The sequence below is a fragment of the Myotis brandtii genome, unplaced genomic scaffold, assembly GCF_000412655.1.
Source record: "Myotis brandtii unplaced genomic scaffold, ASM41265v1 scaffold236, whole genome shotgun sequence".
Classification (NCBI taxonomy): domain Eukaryota; kingdom Metazoa; phylum Chordata; class Mammalia; order Chiroptera; family Vespertilionidae; genus Myotis; species Myotis brandtii.
In genome coordinates, this window is record NW_005358901.1 from 1,461,697 (window position 1) to 1,469,502 (window position 7,806).

Sequence of the window (7,806 nt, forward strand, 5' to 3'; positions counted from 1 at the left end):
CTTTCCCGGCCACTTCTCCGCCTCCGTTTGTGAGGGGCTTTGGCCCAAGGCAATTTGTAAACCCGCCTCGGGGCGCCCGTAGCCTCAGCGGACCGAGGGAACTTTCCAGAACCTTGCAGCGCCTTCTTATACCTGAAGATCCTCTGCTGAAACATTCAAGTTCACCGCCCCCCACCCCCGCGCACACCCACAAAAGGGGGCCGCGCATGTTGCAAATCACCTGCTTACTTAGTCCGGTACCTGGGAAGGAGGGCTCCTGGCCCGCGCTCTGTGCAGTCGATCCAAAGGGCCCCTGCCTCTCCCTATGATGATGTTAAACGGAGGTAAACGACTCAGAACACGATGGTCTCCCCTTGTCCGTGCCCCTCCTCATCCTTGGCCTTCCAAGACCCCACCCCTGAGGCCTGAAACCGTGGGAGTGCCCAGCCCTCTACACAGATATTTTCCCTTGACCCAGGCGGGTGGGGGTGAGGTGTGCAGACCCTGCACCACCGATCCTTATACCTTCATCCCCCCCGCACCCGCCCTGCCCTTAAGGGACTCGAACCCGGGACCCTCACGCTCTCACCATTCAGCCAGGCTGGCCAGGGCTCCTTCCTAGACCTTTTGGCTCCACCTCTGGCCCTTTCTATCTGTGGATTCAACAACCGGGGTTGGGACTGAAGGGGACCAAAACTTGCCACCTGAAGCTGCCTTTTGGGATATTAATTTGAAGCTAAGAAACAAGTCTCAGAAAGAACCTTTGACCTTCCCACTTCCTGCCCCAGAGATTCAAGAGGCAAAGACCAGCTCCACGGGGGGCGGGATCTTAGGATGTCGGCTTAGCAGCCTAATTTGCATTGAGTGTGGTGGGTGGGAAGGTGTCAGATGGGGACCTGTTTGCTACCCCCTGTCCCATTGTTTCTGGGTTGTTTATAAGAATTTATCTACCATGTGTTTGCTCTTCCTCAATTACTTCTAAAATCTAAGACCCTATCCCCCCCTTTTCTCCTTTGTCCAAAATGTCACATACCCAATGCTGCCTCGCTGTCTTTGGAATTTTCTTGCTTATGTGAATTCCCCACGTGTATGTATTGAAATTTGATTTTCTCCTGTTAATCTGTCCCTATTAATTTGACTACTATAACAGCTGGAAGAGCTTACAGGGTGAGAGGAGAAATATTATTATTTTTTTGTCCCCACAGTTTGGGCAAGCTGGCCAGAAGAAAGTAAAAAAATCTGGAGTTGGGAATGTGGAAATACTGGTTTCTATCTGCAGTTGACTGAATTTGCCGATGTGAAATCCGTGAAGGCTAAGTGTATTTATTGAAAAAAAATCCATGAATACATGGACCTGTGCAGTCCAAACTGATGTTGTTCAAGATGTGAGAATAAACAAGTAATCTTTTCTGTCAAAGAACAGTTTAAACCAGTGGTTCTCAACCTTCCTAATGCAGTTTAATACAGTTAAATACCCTTTAATACAGTTCCTCATGTTGTGGTTGATAGATCCTCCCTTCCCCCAACTGGTGGGCGGAGTACGACATAACCTGCAGCCAGGAAATACCTGAGTGACTAACCAGGTACCTTATATGGACTATACATTGGACCACCAATCCACACCTGCCAAATACCCTAAGCCCTTGTCCTATATGGACCATGCAGTAAGCCACCAATCAGTGTGTGCCGAGTACACTAAGCCCCCCCCTTCCCATTCCGCCCCTCAAAAGGTGTGCCCACCCCTGCACGTGCAGCTGCTCTCCCTTTTTGAGACAGCCCGGCAGGTCCTTCTCCTCTAATAAAACCTGTAGTCCTGGTTTTCGGCCTCTGTCTGATCTTTCAGTGGTGACCCCCAATTTCATTGTTACAAATTGAACATAATTAAAGCATAGTGATTATTCACAAAAACAATATGTTTTTATATATGTGTTTTCCACAGATTGAGAACCCCTGGTTTAAACCAAGCATGTCAAACTCTCGGCTGGTGGCCACATGCTCCAGGTTTAGACAGCCGCCATTTTGGCCGCATAACTTGGAGCTCCCCTGGGGGCCGCCATCTTGAAATGGCAAAGGCCAACCCCTCCCTTTAAATCAGCCAATCGAGAAAGACTGTGCACCTGAGCTCCAATCAAGAGCAAGGGATGGGTCACCTTGGTAAGGATTAAAAAGCTGAGCAGTGTGAGTGTGCTCCCAGACCATGTGCGTGTGCACCCACCTGCAGAAGTAAAGATGTTTGCCTGGCTGCCTGGCTCCCTAGTATGTTTTGTGTTCCACCAGGACCCCTGAATTTGGGGGCTCACTTTATTTCTTACAAACATCAGCAGTACATGAAGTTTAAGTTATAAATTAGGTACAGTAAGAGACTAACAACAATAATAATGAAATGTTACAGTGATAATGATAGGCTGTAATAAAAGTTATGTGAGAGCCATTGTGGCTGTTATTAAGTAAAATAAGGGTGACTTGAACACAATTCGACTGAGTCCCTCTGACAACCAAGATGGCTGCTGTGACTGGGGTGGAGGGTGTGCAGAACAATGTGATGATTCACCTGGAGGGGATGGTGGGGATGGAACAGGCGGCGAGAAAATTCACCCTGCTACTTAAACGGCACACAATTTAAAACTTATGTATTGTTTATTTCTGGAATTTTCTATTTAATATTTTCAGACCGTAGTTGTCCTTGGGTAACAAACCACTCACAAGGGGGGACTGTTGTATATTAGTGTCAGGTGTACAATGTAATGATTTAATACATGTATATCTTTTCTGTCACTTCTTGACATATTTTAATCTTGTGCTAACAAGGGCCCAGCGTGGAAGTGTTATGTCAGGTGGAAAATGAAAATTGGTGAGTGGGGGTTCAGGGTTTAGGGACTTTCAGGTCCTAATGTGGCCCAGGGCTGCATTGTGGGGGTGAGTGGGAAGGGAAGGAGCTGTATCCCAGAGCCTGAACCCTGAGGCCTTTGTCTGCCCACCCATCTGACTTCTGGAGTGTCAAACCCACCTCTTGTTTTCTGAATTTCTTGTGTTAAACCTGGCTGCTGTAAAGGGGACTGTCATCATCACCTGTAAAGCTCCTGTAGGGCTTTGGCTGCTGATTGGATTATAGTCGGTGTTAACAAGGTCGAGGCTTGGTCAAGGTTTCCAGTGTGGTCTCCTTATGAGGTACTGGAATGGATTGAAGTTAGGTATTTGAATGGACTGAAACACGGGGAGAGTCTCAGTTCAGAGGCTATTTTGATGTTACATTTCAATCATTTTAGAAAATATAGATTCAGTTCTGGTTCAGGCTGGCTCACTAGGTGTGCATGAATGAGTAGGTTTTAATCTTTGATTCAGTTCATGGTTCAATAACAGATTTATACATTTTTCACCCACCATCAAATTAACAAAGAGGAACGGAATAATCACACCTGGCCCTAGCACAGGGTTAGGTGGGCCTTTGTAACACAGGGCAGCTTGGAAATGTGACTTGGTAACTTTCTGAAAAGCAACTTATCTGCCAAATGCCTTGAAAATGTTTCAGACCCTCCAGCCTTGCCATTTCCACTTCCAGTGATATATCATAAGGACACAGACAAATGTGCCCCAAAATGTGTGGGCAGCAGGTTTTCTGCACATGATTTATATTGTGTAAAAAATCAGAAGTCACCTGAACATCCAACAATAGAGGTGTGATTAGGGCTCCAATGGCTCACTCTTCTTCCCTTGGGTGTGGGTAGAACCTGTGATGTGATGGGGGTTGCACCCCTGATTATATGATACTAGAGGCCTGGTGCACAAATTCGTGCACCTGTGGGGTCTCTCAGCCTGGCCTGCGGGGATCAGGCCGAAACTGGCTCCCCAACATCACCCAAGGGGTCCCAGATTGCGAGAGGGCGCAGGCCAGGCCGAGGGACCCTACCGGTGCATGATCGGTGCCAGGGAGGGACCAGGGGAGGGCTCCAGGGCGTGTCTGGCCCATCTTGCCCAGTCCCGATTGGTTGGAACCAGCAGCAAGCTAACCTACCAGTTGGAGCGTCGGCCCCCTGGTGGTCAGTGCGCATCATAGCGACTGGTTGAATGGTTGGACATTTAGCATATTAAGCTTTTATTATATAGGATTACATGGCAAAGGCAAAGGGACTTTCCAGATGAAATTAAAGTCCCTAATGAATTGACCTTTAGTTAATCAAAAGTAGGCCTGGCCTAGTCAGGGAAACCTTCAGAAGAGAGACAGGGGTCCTCCTAAGGTCACAGAAGCTCTCCTGTGGGCCACAGAGAAGGAGGATGCCATGGGTCATGCAGCTGCCAGGAAGGGAACTCCGCCAACAACCTGTGAGCTTGGGAGAGGCCCTAGCCTACTCTCAGAGGAGACACAGCCTCGCCTACACATGGATTGCCACCCTGGAGACCCTGAACAGAGGCCCCAGCCCCACAGTAGGAAACAAATATTAGGGAGACCCTTCGTCCACCCTGGTGAGATTACCAGTTCCCGCTCCTGCCTTCCTCAGTTTTCATTTTGTGCTCCATGGCCAAGCTCAAGTTTTCACTCTTCCGTGCACCCCTCCTTCTGAGCCCATGGCCAGACTGTACCTAAATTATGGTGGCCACTGGAGCTGTTCCTGTCTGTTTGGTTCTCTCTCCTGGGAGGTGGGAGTATACGGTGAATTTACTTCCACTTGCTTGGGCCAAAATGCTGTGGCCAGCATGCATATTCTTTTGTCATGATCCTGATGGGTAGAGTGTTTGATCACTGCAGCTTTGCCTCAGAAAGTAAGGTTAATTTCATTGTAATGTAATTATTTGTCTACACACTTGTCTTTCCCCAGATGCTGACCTCATGCTGATGAGAGATGGTGTACCATTCACTATCCTATATAATAAAAGGCTAATATGCAAATAGACCGAACAGCGGAACAACTGAACAACCGGTCGCTATGACATGCATGACCACCAGGGGGCATGTGCAGAACATGGTGGGCATTGGATGCAGCGGGATGGTGGAGCAGGTGAGCAGGAGTGCCAGACCAAGGCGGGGCGCCGGTTGCTGTCATGGGGCAAGCCTCTGGTGGTTACTGAAAATTCTTTGCTCCCTCACGCTGCGGTCCCACCCAGCACTTGCACCCACAGCTGGCGCCGGAGCCACCGCTCACACCTGCTGCTGGTGCCCGGTGCCGGTCCCAATCACTCGGCACCGTCAGCGGGTACAAGTGGCAGCTGCCAGCCCCAATCGCCCTTGAGGGCTTCTCCACCTCCCCCTGCTACTGAGGGGTGATGGGGGCAGCAGCTGCCGCTCGCACCCGCTGCTGGCACCAGCCCCAATCGCTTTGTGCCATCAGCAGGTGTGAGCGGGGCTGGCAACGTCAGCGCGTGGGAGTGGCGGTGGCGGGAGTGGGGCTGCCAGCAGACAGGGCACCAGGGGCCACAGTCGGAGGGGCTGGGCAGGGGGTGTGGAGGATGGGCCGAGACCTGCACCTGTGCCTACCACAGCCTCTCGCCCCACAGTTCCTTTCAAGATGCAAGAATTTGTGCACTGGGCCCCTAGTTGTATAATAAGAGGATGGGAAACATTACTTTGACCAGCTGGCACCACAACTCATTTTAGAGACTCATTATAAAGCTTGTTTAGGAAAATACCTTAATTACTATAAGGGAACAGTAAGGGAGGCCCTGATGACAGGTAACTGCTGTTTGGGAAGAGAGGGAGAGACACTGTGAGACATGGGAGCCATGGAGATCAAGAGACAGACAGACAACCCAGGGGGTAAAGTGGGAGTCCGGGGTGAACGACATCCCATTCAGGACCTCTGCACCATGAAGGAGGCTCGGACACATCCTCTCTGATCTGGACACACTCAGCCAAAGCAGAGGACAAGCCTCCACAGCCCGGAGCCTGCCAGCCAGGGGGAGTCAGGCACCCAGGGGCCCAGCCAGCACCCAGTGGATGGACAGTGTCAGCCAAAAGGGATGAAAAATAACATGATTATCAGAAAATGCCTGCAATTCACAAGAATCCCAAGGAGAACCAAGCTGCTAATTAAAACAAAACCCCAACATGCTCAGGTCACCAAGGAACCAAGGCTGTAGACCTGCCCAGTCACGACCACTTTGTGCTGACATTGGCGGACAGTGGGTGTGGGCTGTCCTGGAGGAGGGGTTAGGCAGGGTTCTGTCGTGTTCCTTAGTTTCCTTTGGTTATCTGGGATCTGTATGACTTCTGTGTGTTTTTTCAAGACCAAAAACGTTAAATTTAAGACCATCTACAGAATGCTAACCCTTCTCTGATCTGGGACTGCCTCCCTCTGGGCTTGAGGGATCATCTAGCGCCACCAAACTAACCACCAGTATGACCCCTACCACACAGCTGCCTGACCACCAGCTGTCTCAGGAGCCTGTGGGAAGCCGCCCATTGTCTTTAATCTCAGAGAGGTGTGGACAAGGAGCCTGGAATGCTGGTGAACCTTGAGCCCTGGCAAAGGTCAAAGCTATGTGCCGACTGTTTAGTCCAGACAATGGTACTGAAGCAATTTCCCCACCAGATAGTCATGTAAATCCTTACTGATAAGATAGTCTGTCTCTTACTGGAAATTGCCTGCCTAAGGGCTATAGGTGTATCCCAAACTGAATAAAAGGATGGCAAGGCCTGAGCACAAGTGGAGTCCTTCTTCTTGCGTTGGGCAAGAAATAATAATTTGGCCCCCCAATTTCCAAATCATTATTTCTTGTCTTGTCTCAGTCATTTGCGCGCAGCCCTTCTCCAGAGGCTGAACCCTGAACCACGCGGTACATGGGTCATCACAGGAGCCCAGGCTCCTAGCGTGGCCTTCAGGGCTCACCGATGGGTCTGATGATGGCTGTGAAGGCACCTCCTTCTCTGCACTGACCCTATCATGTCACTGACCTGCTTGAACGCCTCAGAGCAGGGTCTGTCCCCCTCAGCACTGGGGCCATAGAGAACTTGTATGGAGAGGTACAAGTGGAACTTGGAAGCATAATGTTGATTTTTCTGTTCTGCAAGAACCTTTGACAGGCACCAAAGTTGGAGTCTTGTCAAAAACAGAGAAGTTTTCAACAATATGTGTGAATGTGTGTGTGTGTGTCCCAGGAACTGAGGAAAACCGGTAAAGAGATACATTTCTTAAAAACAGATGTTGGGGGGATAAGGACACATTTGTAATACCTTAACTAATAAAGAATTAAAAAACAAAACAAAAAAACAAAACAGATGTTGGCTGCTCTTTTTTTCTACCAAACACTTAAAACTAAGTTTATTGAAATTTGTTAAATAGGCTTATCCTATATAATAAAAACCTAATATACAAATTGTCCTCGCGGGCAGTCGTTCGACCAGGAGTTCCACCAGGAGACCGGGAGTTCAACCGCCCGCTATGATGTGTGCTGGCCACCAGGGGGCGGCGCAGAACATGGCAGGTGTTGGTGACACAGTGCTGGCAGTGCCTCCACCGCCGCCCTGATGGGTCCCGATGAGAGCAGGACCGTGGCGGGGTGGTGGAGCAGGTGAGCGGGTGGCACCAGGCCAAGGCGGGTGCGAGCAGGGGCCCGGCTCTGACCGATCGCCCCGCAGGCGGGATGGTGGAGCAGGTGAGGAGGCAGTGGCAGGCCAAGGCTGGGTGCCAAGCAGGGATGTGGGGCTTCAAGGCTGGGGGTGTAAGCTGGGACTTGATCTCTGCAGGTCACCCTGAGGGACCCCACCCATGCACGAATTCGTGCACCGGTCCTCTAGTGTTGTTATAATTTACATACCATACAATTCACCCATTTAAAGTGTGCGATTCACTGGCTTCCAGTATGTTCACAAAGTTACAACTATCATTATAACCT

At 50.0% G+C, this 7,806-nt stretch overlaps 1 protein-coding gene across 1 annotated transcript in view; it reads right to left on the reverse strand.

The window, feature by feature from the left end:
• Window positions 1–6,593, reverse strand: part of LOC102240733 (PWWP domain-containing protein MUM1) — a 28,069-nt gene extending 21,476 nt beyond the window's left edge. Inside the window, exons 1-2 of the mRNA XM_014540109.1 lie at window positions 6,587–6,593; window positions 5,111–5,112 (exon numbers count right to left, since the gene is read on the reverse strand). The gene's annotated coding sequence lies outside the window, so the exon portion shown is untranslated. The remainder of the gene's footprint in view (window positions 1–5,110; window positions 5,113–6,586) is intronic.
• Between the last annotated feature and the right edge of the window lie 1,213 nt (window positions 6,594–7,806).